Genomic DNA, 24,365 nt, shown 5'->3' on the forward strand with positions numbered 1-24,365 from the left:
AGAAGGGAATGGCTACCCATTTCCGTATTCTTGCCTGGAGAATCCCATGGACAGAGGAGCCTGGCAGGCTACAGTGCATGGGGTCACAAGGAGTTAGATACAACTGAACAACTAACACTTTGTGCAATTGGTTTTTCTTAAAATCTGGCAGTCCTTGATATGATGGCTCAAAGCCTAGTGAATGGGCTTCCTCTCTCTTTCTGCCAATGTTTATTCTCTTATTAGAAGATTCAGGGCTACCCTTCAAGTACCGTGATCTTGGTAGACACTGTCAAAGCATGTGAACTGAAAGGCTTCTCTATCGGTGTGGGTGAGCTGGCTGCAGCTTTTCCAAATGTCAGAACAAGAGGGCTTCATTCTAAGACACCAATTCCCACACTAAGAGTCTGATCCTCCTCCTACAAACTCTCACCTTCTTTACAAAAACTGCCCTCCAGTTTTGTTTTGTCCTGAAGAGAAAACCCTGCCTGCAAATCATTCCTGTCCCCTCATCGTCCCCTGAGGGTGGAATGCCTTGCCCGATTGGAAAATGTAGAGGAAAGAACTGAGTACCTTTGGTTCAGCAAACACTCCTCCTTCATCTTTGGGGGTCTATGGAACGCAAGTGGCTTCCTTGCACTTTTAGACATGAGGTTAGTTATCAGAAAGCATCTGCTGTCCCCCGCCCCACAGGGGAATTCTGTCATATTAAAGTGCCGCCATGGAGCCTCAGGCAAGCCAGCCATTCTGGAAATCAGAAGACAAAGCCCATTTTTGGCACACACTTAAATCACATTCCTACCCTATCTGGTGTTTTGATCTCTTTCAGCAAATATTTCTGTCTCTCTCTCTGCTTCAAAATTCATGCAAAGAGTAAAAAAAAAAAAGACTTATACATTGATTCCTCAGATTCCCCTAATAGGAACATTTGTCTGGGTTTTGTTTGGTTTGGAGTTTTGTGTTTGTTTTATTTTACTTGGTTTTATTTTCACTATTGTTTTCTGGTCTATTCAGCATCAAACCAATTCTTCACATTGTGGGGAGGATATTCTCCACTGGGAGGCAGCACCCAGTAGAAACCGAAGGGGCAGACAGACCCTCCAGTTTCTGCCCAATCCTTGTTTGTTGTTTAGTCGCTCAATTGTATTCAACTCTTTGTGACCCTACGGACTGTAGCCCACCAGGCTTCACTCTCCATGGGATTCTCCAGGCAAGAATACTGGAGTGGGTTGCCATTTTCTTCTCCAGGGAATCTTCTCAATCCAGGGATTGAACCTGGGTCTCCTGAGCATCTCCTGCATTGCAAGCAGATTCTTTTACCACTGAGCCACATGGTACCAGGCAAAGGTTTTTCTTTCCTAACCTATAGATACCTTAGTTGCTATTTTCCAAACCCAGCTCTCTAGACTCATACAGACTATTAACACCTAATGTCCTTTCTGCAGTTTGAAGATGGAAAAGCCCTTCCTGATATCACCTAGACTGCTTGTGAGGAATTAAACCATGCAGTGACTTAACTCTGATCTGCCCTTTCATCTGTGCACTATTCCCCTTCCAAGAGCCTTAGTGCAATTATTTAAACTTGTTAGGCATTACATTAGAAGCAGTTTTCTCCACAATCTTACATTTCTTAAGCCTTTTGAGGCAAGAAATGTAACTGTTGCTTGGGACAGTTCTTTCACTTAAGAGAAATACTGCTATTTAATTTATAAGAAAGACAACCTGTATTACTAAATATATCTGTTTTCTAAACTATAAAAATAATGAATGCTCACTCAAAAAGTCTTAAACAGTACAGAAGGGCATGCTGATTTTACCACTCTCAAGAGCCAAGCAACACTACAAAAATGCTCTGGGGTTGCTTTCAGTAAATTTTGATGCATATATAGTGCCGTTATACACACACTTTTCTTTTTTTTACACAAATGAGATCACAGTGCAACCCAGATAAAGCTATGTCATTTCATGGTCCACTTCAGTGTGGGTGCCACAAGAAAGCAAGCCCAAATTCTACATCCAAAAACTGGTTGACAAGTATAATGTATAGACTAGCAAGTCAAGAAACACATATCACTGCCCCCCAAAAAACTCATTTTAAAATCTAAAGACTAAAAATTAACCAGTCACTTCATGTTTTTAGCAAACACACTTGCCATTGTGTGGGGCTTTATTGTCCCCCCAGTGAATAGAAGCCTTTAAAAATGTATATGCCTAGAACTGAATACCGTGTCAAATCTATTGGCACTGCATGTTTAAACACCTGCATGTCATCATCAGCCCTTCATAATATTGTTAAACAATAATTACACTTATGATGAGTAATGAATCCAAATATATTCTTCCTTGAGATGTACTCACTCTTGTGTTATAAGTAACCCATTGGTAGAATACGAAAGCTACACAGGTAAAACTGGATTCATAAATAAATTCATATAATACTCAATAAAGTTTTTAAATGATTAAAATGAGCTGTAATGATGTCACCTTCTTCACTAGAGAATTCTGGACTTATTTTTCTGAGGACAATGGATTTCATCATTTCTGTTTACCAGAGTTCTAAATTTCACTTGTCTAATCAGACTTAAACACCCCCCTCACCCTGAAAAAGCAGTTTTACACTTTGAAATCTGATGAAGTTTAGCTTGATTTTTTTTTTCATATTTGAAGTGAAAATGAAAACTTGAGATACACGTTAAGCCTGACTTTGTTTAAAAGCAATAACATTTGCTGATGGATTTAGAGAGAACCTCAGAGGAAATAATTCACCTACTTCTCAAGCCAGAAAGATGACAACATGCCAATCACTGTGATCAAAAAATACCAGCCTTGTGAAAAAGAGAGATTCAAATATAAAGTGCACTAGTCAGAAGAAATGCTAGTAAAAGCTAATGTATGTAGCTGGCTTTCCATGCATGCCAGGCACAGTGCTAGGCATTTGACATTGAGCTCACTTAACTCCTACAATAACCTTATGAGGCTGGTGCTATTATTTCCCCATCTTGCAGATGAGGACCGCTGAGGCATAGAAAGATAAGACCTATCTCCCAAGTCACAGGCCAAAAAGCAGCAAAGCCAAGATTTGAACTCAGGATGTCTGCCCTCAGGATCTGTCTGTATAAGCATTATCCTTTACCATTTATTCAGTTTTCCACCCACTCAAGCCACAGCCTGAAAACGGGTACCAGTATCCTCAGCAGCACATTTCTAAGTAACCTGGAACACAGTAATCCAAAACTTGGTGGTAGTTCCAAACTCTCCTCTAGAACTGAGCTGACCTCTTGAAATTCCATCTTGTCCTGACCTCAGGTTATCTTTGGCTTATTGATATGGACTTACTCCTCCTTTTTCAATACTCTAAGCCCTGAAACCCATCTGATCAATGTCACACACACCGTAGTAAGGGAGGTTACTCAAACACTGGCTAAGTGTTCAAAGTCCCTGCCACTTATCATTTTCCTGAACTTGTCATGAATATGAGCCTTTGGTCCTTAGGCATAAAGTTTATCACAAAAGAGGGTTAGCATGATCCAAAATATGGCAACCGCTCTTGCAGTGTGGGACCGCTTAGAAGACACAGAATAAGCTGAAGTCACACTCACTCTTTTCAGCTGTTTTTGCTGCAGCTGTCATGAAGTGAACCAGCTCTGAAGTGGGTTGAACTTCCACACATGTTGGAGTGTTGACTGAGCCTCCGGGTGTTAGATCTGGGAGGGAGTCCTGAGGATCAGGCTGGGCTGCCCAGGTACCCCTCCTACGCAGAACCCCTATCTCCTGGGGGAAATCCACACCTGCTAGCTCTTTCTTCAGCTCCAAGAAGTCAGCCGGAATGGTCCTGTTAAACCTAAGTCATATCCAGCCACTCACAGCCCTCCTCATCTCATTCAGAGTACAATCCTTAATGACTTCCTGGTAGACTGAACAGGATCTAGGACCAACACCTCCCACCCCCCACCCCTCACCATGACTGCTTTGAACAATCTGAGATATTTTTGAGCACGAAAGGGGGGCCTACTAAGAATTACTCTGGAACCATGACAGGTGTAAACCTGGACTGTCCTAGGCAAATAGGGATGTCTTTTATGGAATGAAAGTCACAGACCTTCCCTTGAGTGCCCCCATTATTTCTATCTTATCTTCATGGATTCATTCATCAAGCCATCCCACTGGTTTCTAACCCTGGAGTCACAGAAGAGGTTGACCTCAGATCCAGGGAATTTGCTGAGGAGTCCACCGTCCCTGAAGACAGGAGGCCAAGAGAGGTCGTGAGTTCAGTCTAAACTTAGGCAGCACATGCTGAACTCACCTGCACTCCCAGCTGCCCTGTTTTCACATTTTCTTGCATCTCAGGTTTCTCTGGGGCCATACTGCTCTTTCTTGAAATAGCAGTTTTAGAAATTCCTTTCATTATGGTCTGTTTATGGTGAAATCTCTCTGTTTTCACTTTAACTCTCTTTATTTAATCCCCATCCTTGAAAGATCATTTAACTAGTGACTCAAGGTTAATTTATTCTCAGCACATTAAAGATATTATTTCAATGTCTTTGGCCTCCAGCATTGCTGCTGGAAATTCTACTGCTGGTCTGATTTTCATTCCTCTGTACATGTCTTTTCACTCTCTTACAATTGCATCCTCAATCTCGCACAAAATTAACATTTTGTGCCACTTATAGAGCACTTACCATGTTCCAGGCACAGTTTTAAGTGCTTTGCATAATTTCATCTTTATTTTTTATAATTACAAATAATATTATTTGCAATTATAAAAATTATAATTATATTGTAATATAATTATTTTTTATAATTACAAAAATACACAAAACTGAAAATTTACCATTTTAGGTACTTTTGAGTATATAATTCAGTGTCATTAAATAGGTTCACAATTTTGTGCAGTAGTCATCATGACTTATCCAAGAAAATTTTCATCATCTCAAACAGAAACTCTATATTTAATAAGGGATAGCCCTCCCTTTAACTCCTTTCCTCAGATTCCATGATATATTCTACTTTGTGTCTCTCTGAATTTGCCTATTCTAAATACCACATATAGGGGGAATCATGCAATATTTTTTTTTACCTAGAATACTGTTTCCAAGGTCCATTCATGTTGCAGCAAACATCAAAATTTCATTCCTTTTTATAGCTTAGTAATATTCCATTGTATAGACATACCACATTATGACTATCCAGTCATCAATTGATGATACTGGGTTACTTCTACATTTTAACTATTGTAAATAATGCTTCTATGGGCACTGGCATACTTGTATCTGTTTGAGTCTCTGTTTTCAGTTCTATACCCCACAGGGGCTATTTCATTTTACATTTCCATTAGCAGTGCACAAGGGTTCCAATTTTTCCATATCCTTTACCAGCACTTGTTATTTTCTGTTTTTTCAATCACAGCCATCCTAATGAGTATGAAGAACTATCTCATTGTGGTTTTAATTTGCATTTCCCACATGGCAAATTGTGTTGAGTATCTTTTCAAATGTTTGTTGGCTATCCATTCAAGTCATATGATCATTTTTTAATCCAATAATTTGTTTTCTTGTGTTGAGTTGTAAAAAAAAAAAAAAAAGAGTACGTCATATACTACTTCATATACTACCCAGGCATTAAAAAAAAAAGGATGAAATAATACCATTTGCACCTTGTTATCATTTCTGTAGGATCCTGACTTGCGAGATATCATCTGGGACAATTGATATTATTTTTTCCAAAGTAAGTGAATACTCCTCTCTTTTCCTTTCAAACTTTTATATTGGGTATTAGAAAAGCTAGACTTAAATATCCACAGAAACACTTAGTTGAATATAAAATCCTCAGACCACCTTGGTCATAGAGGATTAACCAGCTACTGAAAATCAGAGAGGAGACAGAGAACGAGCTTGCTACCTGGAATGCTGAGATAAAGACTCTCTACTTTCAAAATTACTCACTCATAAAAGGTCTGAAAATGCCCTCCTTTCCAAATCTAGCACACTTATATCTGCTGAGAAAATGATGCTCTTTTATAGAACACAAGTTTTAGGACCTGCCCTACCTTCACCTACTCCTTACAGCCCTCAGCTCACCCAGCCACCTCTGGTTCATTCTTTCAAATATCTGTTTTAGCACTTGCTATGGAAAGGATGAAGGCAATGGCACCCCACTCCAGTACTCTTGCCTGGAAAATCCCATGAACGGAGGAGCCTGGCGGGCTGCAGTCCATGGGGTCACTGAGTCGGACACGACTGAGCGACTCCACTTTCACTTTTCACTTTCATGCCCTGGAGAAGGAAATGGCAATCCACTCCAGTACTCTTGCCTGGAGAATCCCAGGGACGGGGGAGCCTGGTGGGCTGCCGTCTATGGGGTCGCACAGAGTCGGACACGACTGACACGACTTAGCAGCAGCAGCGGCATGGAAAGGATGCATGTGAGGGTTACTGACCTGTTTATGATCAACTCTCATATCTTTCTCCACATGAAACCACTACAGCTTGTATACAAGCCTTGAACAGCACATAACTTTAAAATACATGTTTAATGCACCATCACTGATTTGACTATGATCTGAAATGTGAAACCAACTGAAAGCATAATTTTCAGAAGACAAAGTATTTTCTTCACAAATCCTAACAAGTATCTTCCAACAATGTTAACTGGAAAGGCTCTAGCAGAGCAAAGGGAAACAAGTACTAGAGGTGTGGTGTGAGTGAACAGCTAGTCCTGAGACTGGATGGAATCCAACCTCAGAGCCTGACTCCCAAACATGGCAGAGCAGTTCCCATCCAGGGTGGGGCTGTGGGCAGGGAAGTAAGGCTGGTGGGGGCAGTGGGACAGAATAGGAGATTCAAGACCAAAGCAAGGTCATTCTGGGAACAACAGCTAAACAGGGCAATAGGAAAGCAGGGTCAGAGACTCACCTGGGTCTCTCCAGCACCTGCAGAGCACTCAGCTCATTCATTCATTCATTCAACAAATGCCAACTGGATATTCAACAGATAGAAAGCATCTACCATGCACCACACATTCTGTCCAGAGCCAAGAATATAACCAAGACAGACAGCCCGGGCCCTATGCTTAGGAGCTTACATTTAGTACACAGCAGACACAGAATCAGTATTTGTTGAAATAATTGAGAAAATGGCTGAGTCAACAATCCTCTTTTTTCTACTAGGACATCTTCATCTGCCACACTATGCAGTAAAAAGAATGACAATCTCAAATAAGTTGTCACGGTGTTGGTCAAGATATTTGAAATTCAGTGAGAAGACTTTAAAGATTTTGTATACATATAAAGCTACTTATATAAAAACTTTATATCTACTATTATTAACAATAACCCAAGTGTAAAATACAGGCTTCCCCAATGGATCAATAGGTAAAGAATCTACCTGCCAATACAGATGTGGGCTGGATCCCTGGATCTGAAAAAGGGAATGGCAATCCACTTCAGTATTCTTGCCCTGAAAACTCCCATGGACAGAAGAGCCTGGTAGGCTACAGTCCAAAGGGCTGCAAGAATCAGAAAAGACTATGCGACTAAGCTTGCTTGTTTGTTGTGTACAATGTTTCTTGACACTATTTAAAGATAATACAAACCATGATTAGACATGAAAAAAATAATATTCACTTCTTTATTTCATTCATTTCTTAATTTGATGCAATATATATTTATGACATATTTTGTCCAACTCTTTGCAACCCCATGGACTGTAGCCTACCAGGCTCCTCTGTCCATGGAATTCACCAGGCAAAAACACTGGAGTGGGTAGCCATTCTCTTCTCCAGGGGATCTTCCCGAGACAGGGACTGAACCTGGGTCTCCTGCATCACAGGCAGATTCTTTATTGTCGGAACCACCAGGGATACCCAATTTATAAATACATTATAACATAGTTCATAGCACTCTAATGAATGGAGTAACACATACATACATATATATATATAAAAATTGGAGATAGTAAGTAATTGGAGACAGTGACTCAATTTATTTTTTCATTGTTAGGAGTTTGCAGTCAAAATTTGGACACCACTGTTTTAGATCCTTTGGCACAAACTAATAGGTGAGTAATTCCAAACTGATTTACTTAGCAGAGCTCCAATCCTGCATGTCCCATCCAACCAGGTTTCGCTAGTTCTGAGGCAAGTGGGGCTGAGAACTGGAAGAAGGGAGGGAGCAAGGTGCATTCCAGGTAAACAGAACAAGAAGTGCAAAGGGCCCAGGAGCAAAGTGGGCTTGAGAGCTGGAGTAGAGAGAAGCTAGAGAAAAAGAGATGAGTGAAAAGGCCAGGAAGGTAGTTGGGTCCAGAGGGTGCAAGGTCTTAGAGGCATAATAAAGACCTTGGATTTTACTGAGAATTAAATCAAAGCCTGTTGGAGGTTTGTGAGCAGGAAAATGACATACAATGTTTTTATTTTTGGAAACATTACTCAGTCCTTCAATCCAGCTTTGATGTGAAATATACTTTTACTCAATGGGCATGAGTTTGAGTGAACTCTGGGAGATGGTGAAGGACAGGGAAGGCTGGCGTGCTGCAATCCATGGGGTCACAAAGAGTCGGACACGACTGAGTGACCGAACAACAAAATACTTTAACCACCAACTATCTGACTTGTCTGTCTGTGTCGCAAATGAAAGTATTTCTGTGACTTGATTTATCCACACAACATCAGGTTATTGAGATTTACCCTTGATGGTATGTGTAGCTTTAACTTATTCCTTTAAATTTCTTGCAACAGTCCATTGTATAAATATGCTGCAATGTATTTATCCATTCTCTTGTTAATAGACAGGTATGTCTTTTCAGTTTGTCATTACCAAAAATTAAGGCAACAAAAACATTCTTCAATGTGTATCCCTGAGTACACATAGTCTCTAAATTCACAGTTGATGGGAATTGTTGGGACAAATGTTTGTATTCTATTATTGTGTTAGCTCATGAACATGCTCTCCAAAGTGATTCCACAGCAGTGAGTACAAGCCTTCTTATTTCTCTATACATTTGCCAACAGTTGTTAACTTAGGATCTTATCATTTATGTCAACCAATGGATACAAGTAAACCTAAACATCAATTAGCACATTTATTGGATATTCAGCTTTCCCGTTTGTGAATTGTCAGTTCCTATCTTGTGCTCATTTTTCTACCCCATTACTTACCGTTTTCTTACCAACTGCTATGAATTCTCTGGATATTTGAGATACCAATCCTTTGTTAGTATTTACTTTCTGAATATTTACTGTTAACTCATCTTTCCAAACTGAATGAAAAAAATCATGGTGAAAAAAAAGTTCTAATTTTAATGTAATAAAATTTATCATTATAGTGTTTTTCTTTTTTAAATTTATTTATTTTTAATTGGAGGATAATTGTTTTATAATATTGTATTGATTTCTGCCATACATCAGCATGTATCAACATACTTTCAAAGTTTGTGATTTACATTCCTTATTGAAGAAAACTTTTCTAAACGTTTAATATCACAAAAATATTTTTATTTTCTTCTAAAAGTTATTCCTTTCATAGTGGGTCATAAAATCACCCAAGATTTACTTTTCTATATGCTATGAGAGATGATCATTGGAAAAGACCTTGATGCTAAGAAAGATTGAAGGCAGGAGGAGAAGGGGACGACAGAGGATGAGATGGTTGGATGGCATCACTGACTCAATGGACATGAATTTGAGCAAGCTCCAAGAGTTGGTGATGGACAGGGAAGCCTGGTGTGCTGCAGTCCATGGGGTCGCAAAGAGTTGGACATGACTGAGGGACTGAACTGAACCGAACTGATTAGAGATGCACTAGGGAATTCTTCCTTTTCCCACCAGTATCTAATGTCCCTTCTCATATATAAGATTTACATATTCTATTCTGTTCCATTGGTATATACTTGATCCAGTAGCTCACTGTCTTGTATTTTTACGAAAGTGTTGATAGCTGACACAAGTTCCCATATTTTCTTCTTCATAACTCTTTTATTCATACTTAGTCTTTGATCTTCCAAACAACTTGTAGGATCAGCTCTTTAGCTTCACCAAAAACACTGTGATTATCTCTCATTCCTTAGCCTAGTGTCTCTTCCTTAATCCAGGTCCTTCTTTAAGCATTAAGTATTTAATAACATTTTGTACTTCTCTCCATATGTGTCTTAAAAATATTTTGTTACATTTATTCCAAGCTAATTGGTAGCTTTGGTTTTAATAATTTGGAGATAATTTTCAAAGTATATAATCAATATTGTCCTTTTTCTCCTATTCTTGTACCTCTCACTCACTCAACTGCTATGAACCTAGTCCCAGCCACCACTGGAGTATTCTAGCAACTTCCTGCTGGGACTCAAAGTCTCTTATTTCCCCAACACTTCATCATACGCAAACAGCCAGAGAAACTTAAAAAGCAAATCAGATCATTGCATCCCCAGCCATAAAATAAACTCTCATATGGCTTCTGCCTTACAAGCAGAACAAAATACAAGCTCCCTTCATTGGCCATAATTCATCACACAAGTTCCTGTATAATCTGGCCCCTGCTCACTGCTCCATCTGCTTCCAGCTGCACTGACATTCTGTCAGCTCTTAGATGTGCTAAGCCCAGCCCATTTCCAGGATGTTCTTTCTGTTAGGTGCAGCCTGCCTCCAAGAACTTTCTGACAACCAGAGGTTTACCTGAGTGCCTTCCTCTTATAGATCACCTCTTCAGAAAGGGCCTCTCTGTCCACCTCACCCTAGCTAAAGTAGCAACCGCCTGCCACCATAAGTCACCCTCAACCTCAGCACCCCAACTTACCTTCTTTATACCACTGCAGTTTTCATTACCTGCAATACCTTATGTATTTGTGCTGCTTATTTTTCACTATTTCTGTTTCTCACTTTGTGATGGGTTTCTAGAAGGAAAAGATGTTTCCTTTACTGTTGTTTTTAGAACAGCCAGCTGACCCCCACTGGCGTCAGAAATAGAATACAACATATAATGTATAATATTGGAACACACACCACATAATTATTTGAGGTATAATTGTTGCTGTTGTTTAGTCATTAAGTTGTGTCCAACTCTTGGCAACCCTGTGGTCTGTAGCCTGCCAGGCTCCTGTGTCCATGGCATTCTCCAGACAAGAATACGGGAGTAGATAACCATTCCCTTCCCAAGGGTCAAACCCAGGTCTCCTGAATTGCAGGCAGATTCTTTATCATCTGAGCCACCAGGGAAGCCCATAATACATGGTAGTATTATATATGATGTCTAAGATATTACATAAAATATGTTCTACATACAATAATATACAATGTACCACACATAATATACAATGTATAATATATACTATGTAATAACATGTATAGTGGTCAATCTACTACAAACAGTGACAAATAATATGAAAGCCTTTGAAAGATGTACATCTTAAAATTTTGTATTCCTATTTCTATAATTCCTCCAAAGTCACACACACAGAGAACGAGAAAGAAGAGGAGCAGAAAGGAGAATGGAGGAGAAAATAGAGGAGATTTCAATAATTTGAAAGAGGATCCAGCTGATGCTGATGCTTCCATAGGACTTGTTTCCCAGTCCTCGCCATGAGGAAAGGAGTGATGGGTATCCAGGTGGCACCTGTCTGTAAGCCTGAGAGGTTGCGTATGGCTGTAGCACAAGCTAATCAGCAATGTATGGTTCTCACTGTCACCCGCACCACTCTCTGCTAAGTGAACGGGCCCGTGGTCCCCTCTTATGAAGCCTTGACCTCTCGGGGCCTGTGCATGAAGAGTGGAGCGGCAAAAACCAGGGGATTTTGCTGGAATATGTTTCCTCCACAACACAGTCCATGCTGGGAGTCATGGAACCCCTTCAGTTACTCAAAATCCAAATGGAAAAATAACTAATGAAACAGCATATTGTAGATGCCTTATTTAGATACATTCCTGGGTTTTAGCGGTTAGAAAACCAGGTCATGTTTTTTAACCAGGTCATGTTTTGCATCTTCCCTCAGCTGGCCTTTTACTTTCATCTTTTAACATGTCATTTTCTACATCACTTGGTTTCTACTCTTGATTTTTATTTCCAGTCACCATATGCTACTTTTCAGCAAGCAGTAACTTGGAGCAATTTTGCCCACAATTTTTGGAAAGTGGAAATAATTGATAATAAAACTAGAATTTCCCCCTCCCCCTAGGGTTTGGGACTTTCTGATTTCATCAGTGTCTCTGAGGTCTGTAAGTAAGTAAGTGAAAGTCACTCAGTCGTGTCTGACTCTATACAGTCCATGGAATTCTCCAGATCAGAATACTGGAGTGGGTAGCCTTTCCCTTCTCCAGGGGGTCTTCCTAACTCAGGGACTGAACCCAGGTCTCTCGCATTGCAGGCAGGTTCTTTACCAGCTAAACCACCAGGGAAACCCTTGTGGTCATCTCTAAAGCCCTGAGCTCTGTGGTTATCTCTAAAGAACATTACCTTTCTCTTCATGGTAAATAGGAGGGAGATGAAAGCAATTAGAGCCCTTAGGATGTAAATTTCAGTGTTGGCCAAAAGGTTCTTTTTTTTCCCCTGGTCCTGCTTTTGTAAAAAAAAAAAAAAAACAAAAAAGCTCTGGTAGGACTAAACCTAGGAGCTAGCCAGCTATGGTGACCATCTCCATGTGCACATCACAGCCATTTACAGACATGCGTATACACACTGCAGGACAAACAGTCACTTATCCTCTCCCCAAGAGGGGATCATTAGCAACTCGTGAGTACAAGGTAGGCTGGAGAGAACACTACTAATACGTCAGCCTTTTGCTTGCTGAACTCAATTGTTTCTTTTTATTGATTATACTAAGATAACATCATTATCGTCTTTTCTGCATGTTATACCAATACAAGCACTGCCTTTCTATTCTTGCTCATCAGATTGATTAATGATACATGTTTTTTTTTTCCCCTCAGTGAACATATCTGTGTGTAAAGGAAAAAGGGGTAGAATGACTTTCAAACAGGGATCCAAAGTACTATGGGAAATGTCTTTTAGCATTCTCCTTATTTTGAAATCTAAAAAATAAATCTTTCTCCAGTTATACATTTTTTAAGTGAAGGAACAAATCATTTTATGTACTGAGAAATGGACTATTTCCTGTCATATCAGTAAACAAGGATGTCACAGTCACCAGAGATTGCAGCCCTCCAGTGTGAGCTGGTGAGCCCTCAGGGCTCAGGAAGGAGAAAAATACCCATGATCCAAAAGGTATCAGGCTGTAGCCACTCCGTATGGTGAGCCCCCAGGGAGCTCAGGATGTGAAAAGACACAGGATAGCAGCCCAGGATAGTTGAGATGCATATGAAAGGAATGATTTCACTAAGCCCAGACTCTTGCATTTTCCCATACACAGAAAAGCACAAAATTCTTTAACTTGGCATATCTAGTTTTCTATAATTAACAATAATCTTTTGATGTTCAGACTATCTGCCCTTTGTTGCAAAACTTCTATATAATCTGGCTCCTCCCCCTCCTCACCTCCTCAGAATAGTTCTCTCAAGATTACTTGAGATGCTGTTTCCCAGGCTTGAGGTCCTAAAAATTCCCACCAAATAAAACATAAGTTAACTTTTAGGTTGTGACTATTTTTTAAGTCAACAGTATCAAGCAACTGAATTCCAAATGATGACACAATGGACACAGTCCTGCCAAGGACATCCTGCTTACTCATGTGTGCATGGACACCCTGTTCTCTCACAGGGATGCACTTCTCACAATGGGAATACAGCTGGAGGATTTATGAAAAACTTGAAACAAGGCATTTAGAACCACTTTAATAATTCTTACAAAGCTATATTTCCATTCCTGAGTTAAATTGGGGGAAGATCAGAAGCTATTCCTTTTTTTTTTTTTTATGGAATATTACCCAGCCATGAAAAAGAGTGAAATTCTGCCATTTGCAGTGATGCGGATGGACCTAGAGAATACTATGCTTAGTAAGTCAGATAAAGACAAATACTATACATCACTTACATGTAGAATCTAAAAAATAATATAAATGAATGCATATGCAAAACAGAAACAGATTCATAAATATAGAAAACAAACTAGAAGTTACTGACGGAGAAGGAATGAGGAGGGGCAAATTAGTCGTACAGGATTAAGAGATACAATCTACTATGTATAAAATGATAAGCAACAGAAATATAGCACAGGGAATTATAGCCATTATCTCAATAACTTTTAGTGGATTATAAAGTGTGAAGATACTGAATCCCTATGCTGCATACCTGAAATTAATATAATATTGTAAATCAATTATTCTTCAATTTAAAAATTCAGACACAGCTATTTATTCACTCAGTGCCTGATATTGGCCAGGACACTGTCCAGGGTGCTAGGGAAACAATGCTGAGGCCAAACAGATACAATTCCTACCAAGAGTCCAGAGGAAGACATGGGTAGTAATTAAGAATTATACATATAAATGTAAATTTTCAACAGTGACAGATATTATCAATGAGAGAGACTAAGAATTTTGAGAGCACAGTAATGTATTAGGATGAAATAGAATTAAACATGTATACCCTTTGCCATGTGACTTTGAAGTATCTCCTACTTGAGTAAATGAAGTATGTTTCATTGTCCCATTGGTGCTGACCAAGGCCCCATAACTTGTTTTGGCCAATGACATGTTTGTAAGCGTGACATAAGAAGAGGTTTTAAATATAGGTGCAGGGTTTGGCTTGGCCTCTTGCATTTGTATGTTGACAAGAAAAGTAGCTGTTGGCAGCTACCGGTCCCAGATAGGAGGAGACAAATGTAACAGATTCAAACCTAACCCACAGCTTCAAGCCAATCTCAGATGTGGCTAGCAGAGAAAAAACCAACACACAGACCTGCAAACATGAATAAAAAATGGCTACTGATGATGGTAAGCTACTGATTTAGGAATTGCTTGTTATGCAGAATCATCATTGCAGAAATCTAACTGAAACAGATATACAGTAGATACAGTAAGTTCATTCAGGGAGGTCAGGAAAGGCACCCATGAGGATGTGACAATGGTAAAGACCCTTGTAGTTTTACTTAAAATATCAAACCTTAAAAAGACCATATCAGGATTTATTTTCATATTTCTGTTTTTCAACTTGCTGCTTTTTTGTTTGGTTAGTCACAGTCCTCAAGGTCTTTGGCTTTTTGTTGGTCAATGTTTGTTAATATTGTGCCTCAGCCTTTCATTGGCCCAAATAACCTGGTGTTAAGAGAGACCCCAAACGAGCTATGACCAGGACATGAGCATATGACAAAATACCAAAGAAAGCAATGGTGACTCCATCACTTCCTCTCCTCAAGGTGATCAGAGTCCAAAGCAGAAGATGGTAGGCAAAAGAATCACATAAATAAAGGCAAATTTTCAATGATACTAAATGTTATAAATGAGAGATACATGGGACCCAGGCATGTGGGGAGCCAAGGAGTATGGATTATGTTGACTTAGACAAAACTGGAAGAAGGAACATCTTAGAGTGGCATCTCTGAGATCAAAGTAACCAAGACTGAAAGAGTATGACAAGAGAAGAAGGAGTTTCCAGGTGGAAGAAGAACAGTAAAATGATGAGAGGAAACCATTGAGGGAGTGGGGGGTGCCTAAAAAGCTTTCAGAGCGCTGAGATTCAGTGGTACCATAAACATACCCCACTGGGTACTGCCTGGCAGGTGCAGCTGGAGGCATGTAAACCATTTATTTGTCTCTTCATGAGGTCAGAAAATGTGTCTTTTACACAGTAAAGGAAGAGTCTACTTTTACAAAGTAAAAAAAGAACCAGAGATTGGAGTTATCTGTTCCCTGACATCAAGTTTGTGCTGGGCACCAGGTAAGCAGCCTATCAACGTATTTAAAGAACACAGGTGGATCCTCCCATGATCCTAAAAGAATACAGGTGAACTCTCCCATGATCCTAAAAGAATACAAGTGGACTTTCCCATATCCTAAAAGAAAACAGGTAGACTCTCCCATGATCCTCTCCCATGTATTAAAGAATCTAGAGTATAGGAATTGAAAGAGATCCTAAATCACCAACATTCTCCCTGAATAGATGAGAAAAATGCTCAAAACCACGCATACATGCAATGACAAGCCAGCAGTCAAATTTCAAAGTCTGGACTCCCAGGTCTATCCCACAGTCCTATATTCAGTTATGAGCACATCTGGTCTTCAAAGTCCAGCTATTAGGTTTGATTGAGAAAGCAACACCCTGTATTCAGAAAGGAGAAGGAATCTCAGTTACAAAGCAAGAATCACCAGATGGAGAGTTAGGCTCAGTTCCATAACTTCCATCTCAATCCTCTTCAGTGAACTTCCTGCTACTCACTCCAACCACATTGCTTCACACATTTGCTTGTCTTCTGAGTAGGTAACACTTGACGAGGGCAGTCAGCACTAAGAACTGGATGCTGTCCCAAACTACACTGCTCTTAAATCAATGGAGATTTCTCAACACCACTACTCAGAGTTCTGCCTGTTGTAGATGGAACAACTGAGTGGTATCGTTCACAGAGTGTGCGATACAAACAATGTATCCCTTTGGTTGTTTAGTGCACCACCTGAACATCTGTACTCAGCCATCCTGAGATTTCTGCTCTCCAAACAATAAGCCATCATGGTAGCCAATAGTCCAAGGAAATCCTGTGCATTCTGTTTCATTTTAATAGGAGACTCTCTCTAAAAGGTAAAGGCAGCTGTAAGAAGAAAGAAGAATTGGAGATGGGCTTATCTGATTCCTTAGAAAAGCCCTATCCTGAACTTTTAAGCAAGACTAGAATGCAGGTAGACTTTTTTGGTAAACAAAAAAGCTATTGTAATCAACAAGCAAAAAAAAAAAGAAGGCTTGAAAGAATAAAGTAGCTGGGATATTCACTGCCAGTCATTAACCTGATTTTCTAATGAATATGGCATTAGGCATTCATTAACAATCATTTGTGTTTATGTTGAACAGTGGATGTATAATGAAGGTTGGTAAATGAAAGCAAAATTAAACCAGGGGATTTTGGACACTTATAAAGCAATTAACTTGTTTGGCAGTAATTACACATTGAAAGCTAAATCAAGTGCATTTAGAAAGCCACAAGAGTCGCCACATAAACCAGAGGTGCTTTGCTCTAAAATAATAGAAGAACCTCTCTTTCTTTCAAAATGAAAGAGAAAGGCAAAAGTATGGTGTAAATGACAAATAAGGCCCAGGTCTAATGAAAAGAAATACGGTTACAGCCCATATGTTAGAGGAGAGGCAAGTTACTGAAAAATAGGACAGCTCAGCTAATTAAAAAAGAGACAGAATGAAAAAAAAAACCCTTTGTGACCACAATGATGTGAAAACAGGTGGTCTGTGACAGAGAGTTCAAGTTTTTGTTCTGTTTATGCACACAGGCATGCACACACTTGCACACACACAGATTCTACATTCTTGAGCTACCCATTAGATGTGTGAAGCATAAAAACTGAATCCTCAGTGAAGTCCTTAGCCAGCCCCTGCATCTCAGTTTGTAGTTACCAGGTCTCTGTCACTGGCAGTTCTGTTAACTCGAGTTTCCACAACAGTGCTTGACTACAGTTTTTACTCAAGTTAGCACAGGGCATGAAACGGTATGTGTGCTCAGTTGTTTCAGATGTGTCCGACTCTGTGCCCCCCACGGACTATAGCCCGCTAGGCTCCTCTGCCCATGGGATTTTCCAGGCAAGAATACTGGAGTGGGTTGCCATGCCCTCCCCCAGGGCATCTTCTTGACCCAGGAATCAAACCCATGTCTCCTGCACTGCAGGCAGATTCTTTACCACTGAGCCACTGTGGAAGCCCATGTCATGAAAGGTCAGCCATTAAATGCATGCAAGGCGCCTTTTAAAAAGGAGGAGAGAAGGGCAGTGGCAGGGAAAACAAAGGTGACCTGCCCAGGGAAAAATCTATCCTGTACCTGATTAGACAGCAAGGGGAAAAAGACAAAATTCCAGGTGGTCCCATCATTCATCAACAGAAACTTTGCTCCAAAAATACATTCATAATCCAACGAAGCCTTCAAAGTGAAAAGCACTTCAGAATTTTCAACCCAACAATTGTCATACATGAAATACTACAGAGGGGCTGGCTGGATGTGTTTCTTCAGTTTGCTTTCCTCAGGCTGCAAGAGGATGGCGGGGCTGGAGTCTTCAGATGAGCCCAAAGGTCTGAAAGGGGACAAAGTCTTCCAAACAGGAGTCTTGAGTGTCCTCCTTAAAAAGAGCTGAAGACACATAAGCCCTCCCCATCTGACAAATACCTTTGCAAACGAGGGTTGTAGGCACTTGACGGTTAGTAACCGAAACAATGGTTCCCAGGGGGATCCTTAAAGGGCAGCTGGCTTTGTGGAAACATTTCCCAAGAACTTGGATGTCCACTATGGTAAAAGCAAATACTTGCTTTGCCCCAGGATTGGAACGGAAAACGGAAACCAGGAGGTAGCTTTTGAAATCCTTACATAGTCATCTAACTGCCACCAAATTAAAAAAATGTGTTTGCCCTGACATGGTGAGTACATATCTTTCAAGACATGTGGTCTCACTTTTAAAAGATAAATGTCTTATTTCCAAGCAAAGGATCAGGGTGTTATACTGAAAAACATTTTTCTCCCTTGTTTAAAACCATTTTAAATATTTAGATCATCTACCTAGTTCTAATCCAATGTGGAGTGTTTCGTTAGAGATTTTCTTCGTCTGAAAATTACTTCCTGATTTTGACCAAGACCTCATCAATATTTCACTCTCTTTGCAACAGTCCCAATATCATTTCCTGGGTCTTCATAAACAAACATGTTTCTTTATATATCAGGAGAGTCAGGGAATAGACTAATCTTTAAGGCACCTGCTACTAATCCAGTGCTTCTTACATTTTATAAGGCATTCACATCACCTTGGAAACTAGTTAAACACAGATCCTGATTCAGAAGGTCCCAAGTGGGACCTGAGATTCTGTTTTTATATAACAAGCTCCCAGGTGACACTGACTTCCACACAGCAAGGTAGTAATCTACTAATCTTTGTAGTTGGTAACTGGTTTTAAAAGGTTGTACTATCAAGACTTGGGCTTCCTTGGTGGCTCAGTGGTAAAGAATTCATCTGCCAATTCAGGAGATGTGGATTCAATCCCTGAGTCTGGAAGATCCCCTAGAGGAGGAAATGGCAAACCACTTCAGTGTTTCTGCCTGGGAAATCCCATGGACAGAGGAGCCTGGTGGGCTACAGTTCATGGGATCAAAAAAGAGTCAGACGTGACTTGGTGACTAAAACAACATGGCAAAATCACTAAGGAAGTGGTGGAGCTGAGTTCAGTTCAGTTCAGTCACTCAGTCATGTCCAACTCTTTGAGACCCCATGGACTGCAGCATGCCAGGCTTTCCTGTCCATCACCAACTCCCAGAGCTTACACAAACCCATGTCCCTCAAGTTGGTGATGCCATCCAACCATCTCATCCTCTGTCATCCCCTTCTCCTCCCGCCTTCGATCTTTCCCAGCATTCCTATGTCTCTTTTCCAATGAGACAGTTCTTCACATCAGGTGGCCAAAGTATTGGAGTTTCAGCTTCAGCATCAGTCCTTCCAATGAATATTCAGGAGGTGGTGGAGCTAGAGTCCAACACAAACCTGCCTAGTAGATACGCCTGTGTTAATTCTCTGTGTTCTGGGGTCTCTCGTGAATATTTCAGTGTGACCGGGCTAAGGGGTGTGAGGCAGAGAATGATCTGGTAAGATGCTTACATTAATTTCTCATAAGGATTCCAACTTTGAATTTTCCTTCCTTCAACTAGCATTTTGCTATATAAATAGAAAATATAATTCATCCCAACCCCATGGTGATTTAAGATTTTAACTGTCTTGGGCAAACACCAGTTGGCAAAGAATTGTGGACTCTTTAATGATTTCCCTCTTGACTGTGTGCTTATTTATTATCTTTTAAAAGGTCTAGATTTTGAAGAACAAGATCAGGCAGCAAAGGCTGAGACTGGACCAAGGATACTGTCAAAGAAGCTACAGCTAACCCAATGGAGACTTTGGGGAAAGTGAAAAAAAAAACAAACCCTGCCCTCTCTGGGCAGATACAGTCCCAAGACAGGACTTGGTTTCACCAGCAAATGGGGCTGAATTTCAGCCTGATTTTTATCCCCTTGGCCTGGAGCCCTTGTGCAGGGTACACCCTTCCTGCCTTCTTACATGGTGGCCCTGATGCTGGTGACTTCATCTGGAGTACATAGTACACGACACAGGGGTGAACATAAAAACTAGACTTCGGAAAGATAGTGAAGCAGACACAAGAGCCGTTAAGTGTAGAACACTCAACCCTTAGGAGTTTAGCCATGAATAGAAAACAGGAGATGAGACTGAAACCAGACAGGGCAATGGGGTCAAGTGTTGATTTTCCCCCCTAGATAATTAGAGACCTGGGAAAGCCTAGAAATAGAGGAAAAGCGTGTGGAGGTGAGGAAGCAGGCTTAACACACACAATAGTCAACTTTAAATTCAAAAGCATCCATTCCTTTTTCTAATCCTCTCTTCAAGGAAAACAAAATCATCTCAGGATTAAAAGGTTCTTTGAATCGAAGAAGATGTAAACCTAATTCCTCCTAAAATAGGCACTAAGACTCAAACTTGGATAAAATAACCTATTCTTGCCATATGTCACTATTATAAAATTGATTCCTCAGTTTCTAAGAGTCAGCTACTGATTTCAAAAGTTCAAGAATAACAATGGGAAAATGGATTTCTAATCCACATATTTATGTAATTATTGTTCTTCATCAAATTGTAACTTACAGACAGGCTTCTTATTTAACAATTAATATGCATAATGATAAATGGTTCATAACCAAAAACTGTATATTCTTTGTAAACACTTCTTGTTATAATTTCCTAAAAAAAGCACTAAAACTACATCTGCTGCCAGTTCTCTTCCTCTGGTGATGGACAAGTTATATTTTGTGTGGTCACATATTAGTAACCGCATTATAAATCTATAATCCTAATTTCTACTTGAGTACAAATAAATATAGTAAACTCTTTTTAAAAAATATTAGCCTTAACAATAATTATCAGGAATAAGGAAAGTTAGGCTTTTAGTCAGTTATATGTTTCCTCTTTTATTGTGGGTACCATTTCAGAAGTCTCATTGAATTTTTAGGAACCTCCCAGTCCAGTCAAAAGAAATCACAAATCCTTAACTAACGTATGCTAACTTTTCTTTGAGGAACAAAAGAAGCATCTTTGTTTGTTCCTCACCAGCAAACACCAAGCCATCTAAAAGGAGTCCTTTCAGTGGCAGTGTTAGCAGGGAAATTCAATTGTATTTAATTAAGTTCTTCCCCAAAAAACTGCACACAGAAGCACCAAAGAGGTTATCAGAGGTCAGATGCCTGTCATGACTTTCTGACCCTCCCAAAATGCAAAATAAAAGATAGAAGTAGCCCTGCTGGTAGGATGGCCTTCCACATTTGTGTCTCTCCCTTTCTGCTTTAATTTAATAGCAATCAGCACAATATGTCTGCTTTTTTCTGAACAATAGGACAGGCAGAAGTTAGATTTACAGCTCTGCAAGGGGAAGGCAGGAGACAAGAGAGGCTTACTATGGCTTTTAACGTTCAATAAGAACATCACTTTGATACCCATTAAAAAGAAAAAAAACTTGAAAATCTACTTAATATTCATTGCTGTCAGAAGTGGACAGATGTGCACTTTTTGAAATTTCATATTCTAGAATTATCTTAAATTATCAACATTCTTACAGATACTTTTTAAAAAGGATGCTCAGATGAATAAGACTGCTTTCCTACTGAAAAAAATAGACATGCTACCCAGTCATGCATTTAGGAGTGCCTTGATTTTAAAATATTAGGTATTTATGTAACGATCCTTATTTTCCAAATTTCCCAATTTTTACAAGTCTACTAATAACCTTATAATCAGCAAATGTACTGACATGATCAGAAGCGCTCAATGTGTTGTGTGAAACCAGACAAAACTTAATTAACCGAAATGTCATTTAGGGTCTTGAATGTCTAGTAACAAATGAGCGCCAGACATGGAACTTACTTCCTGAAATATCTTAAGTTCAGGAAATTGCATTCTTGAGTGACACTGTAAGGAGAATCTTGGAATCAAAGGCCCAGAAGACATCTTAAAGATGAGTTAATCTGACATCCCAGTGGATGTGTAAATGGCCGCATCCCATTCCCAGCCCACGGTCACCCAGTTTGTAGCTGGATAATTCCACGAAGACTTCAATCTCACTGTTTCCTGCAGCCACCCATTTCCAGAGAGACAGCCCTTTCTTTCATAAGTGAAAATCAAAAACCTAGACTTAAAGGAGGCTTAATTTTGAGGTCAAGAGCCCCAAATTTTAATCCTGGCTCTGAACCCAAAATAGGATCTTGAGTAACATTTAATCTCTCTGTGCTCGTGTAAAAAGGAAGGTAAAAATATTTGTGGGATCATCTTTGGGTCAAGTTCTTTGTATTCAAATCTGTGTTCTATAAATTTTCTTCCTCTAGGGTTGTTAGGTCAGGATAGAGAATTGGCTTCTACTTGGATACCAACTCAGATCCATTGGTGGCAGCTATCTGGACGCTGCATTAAGAAGGATGTTGAGACCGTCCAGGTTTCATGGGAAAGAGCATCCTGTCTCAGGGTGGAGGAGGAACATGTGCCCATATTGGCCACCTTTGCTCTGGGTAATGCCTAGCAAAGAGCTAGAAGAAGGACACTTGGGACCAAAACTTTGCTTCAGCAAGAACAGCTGGGAGATTGGGGCAGGTGAGAATATAGGAGCTATTTCCAAAATGATTCCAGTCTTGGGGATAGGAGGAGATTGACCTCTGTCCTTTCAGATCAGCAAATCAGGTTAAAAGAAAAAGACTGTAAGTTCAGGTCCATCCACTCTCTTGAAAAATCAAGCACAGGGTCAGAAGAAAGAAGTTACTGAGCACATCTCAAAAGCTCTGAAGAGGAATTAGTATGGTCTCTATTCAGGCGAGAAAGCTGCCTGGAAGATTAAATGACAGTCCCAAGGATACTTGGCTGGCTACTAAACAAGGGGGATTTGAATTAAATCTGTCCCCAAAATGCTGCCAGATATACACCAATAACTTTTACCATTATTCTAACTCCCTTCAAAACAGCAGGACAGAAAGAAAGACTGTCCTGCAGTGATTTCCATCCTCTCCGGACACTTCTGGCACAATGCACACCTGCAAATTCACTTGTCAGCTTTCTGCATTACATCAAGCTAATAGGCAACTAATTTGCTATATATAATATATATATATATATGTATGTATATATATATTATATATTCTAAAAAAAATCATTAACCTTTTATTGTAATAACATCATTCTAATGGGGTTATATATTTAACCCCATTAACCTTTCTTAAAATGCAAAAGTTTTAACCTAAGTAGTGATCAAGGAGGACTTCCTGTTAATTTCATTATGAAAAACTGCAGCAACCTAAGCTTTTTGGAACTCTCTATTTCCATTGGATATAGTATCATTGGGTATTATAAAATACAGTTATTGAAAAGTGAAACCACTGAAAGAAAATCTGTAATAGGGACAATTAGAGAGAGACAGAGAAAGAGAGAGAGAGAAACTTAAAACTGATGATTTGAATTCCCCACCTCAACCCCACTCTAAATGTAAGTCATAAAGAGCCCAGTATTGTTCCCCTGGGAACAGGCTGAGTGACAGATGCAGTGAGTACTGGCGGCTAACTCCAGTGCTCTGAGTTTGTAGACGTAATTAAGTAGATGCTGCAAACACTTAGGCGACACATCTGGACTGGTTACCAAGGCAGTGCAACACCATCTGATACCCCCGCATTAGGCATATGTTCTGGAACTCATCCTGCTAACTAACATTTTCACCGGGTCCAAAGTTTTAACCTTTGAAACAGCACAAGTGAAATGTCAGATTTTGGAATCAAAATGAGAAACACATTGAACACTGGGTCCTTTCTTAATGAACAGGCTTTCAAATGAACATGAAGATTACTAGACATTCACTAAATGGTAATAACCGGATAGGATTGTAACACAAACATATGTTACGGTGTTTATCAAATGAACTGGAATTAAATGGTAGAGAGAGACTCACCTCCCATACCAAAGAGCGAACTTGGTTTTCCTTTTCACGTGGAAGGATGTGCCATGAGCGAGGCGGGTAACATGTGGGCTCTGGAGCCTGGGTTGCCGTGCCTATCCCTCCTCTGCTAGCTCCAGGACCTGGGGAGATAATCATGAAAGCAATCATTTATCAAACACCTACCTGCACCAGGCATCTTACCTGTGTTAGCTCTTCTAATACAGCCTAATGAAGTATCAATTGATAATAGCAGATTCAAATGGTGGGTAAAACTTACAATGTGATATAAAGATACC

At 39.8% G+C, this 24,365-nt stretch overlaps 1 protein-coding gene across 5 annotated transcripts in view; it reads right to left on the reverse strand.

The window, feature by feature from the left end:
- Nucleotides 1-24,365, reverse strand: part of LOC145547027 (uncharacterized) — a 390,591-nt gene that overhangs the window by 238,554 nt on the left and 127,672 nt on the right. For all 5 annotated transcript variants that reach the window (XR_014083472.1, XR_014083473.1, XR_014083475.1 and 2 more), the window contains one exon: nucleotides 24,082-24,209. The gene's annotated coding sequence lies outside the window, so the exon portion shown is untranslated. The remainder of the gene's footprint in view (nucleotides 1-24,081; nucleotides 24,210-24,365) is intronic.

The sequence above is a fragment of the Giraffa tippelskirchi genome, chromosome 4 (genome assembly GCF_054371585.1).
Source record: "Giraffa tippelskirchi isolate mGirTip1 chromosome 4, T2T-mGirTip1v1.2.pri, whole genome shotgun sequence".
Classification (NCBI taxonomy): domain Eukaryota; kingdom Metazoa; phylum Chordata; class Mammalia; order Artiodactyla; family Giraffidae; genus Giraffa; species Giraffa tippelskirchi.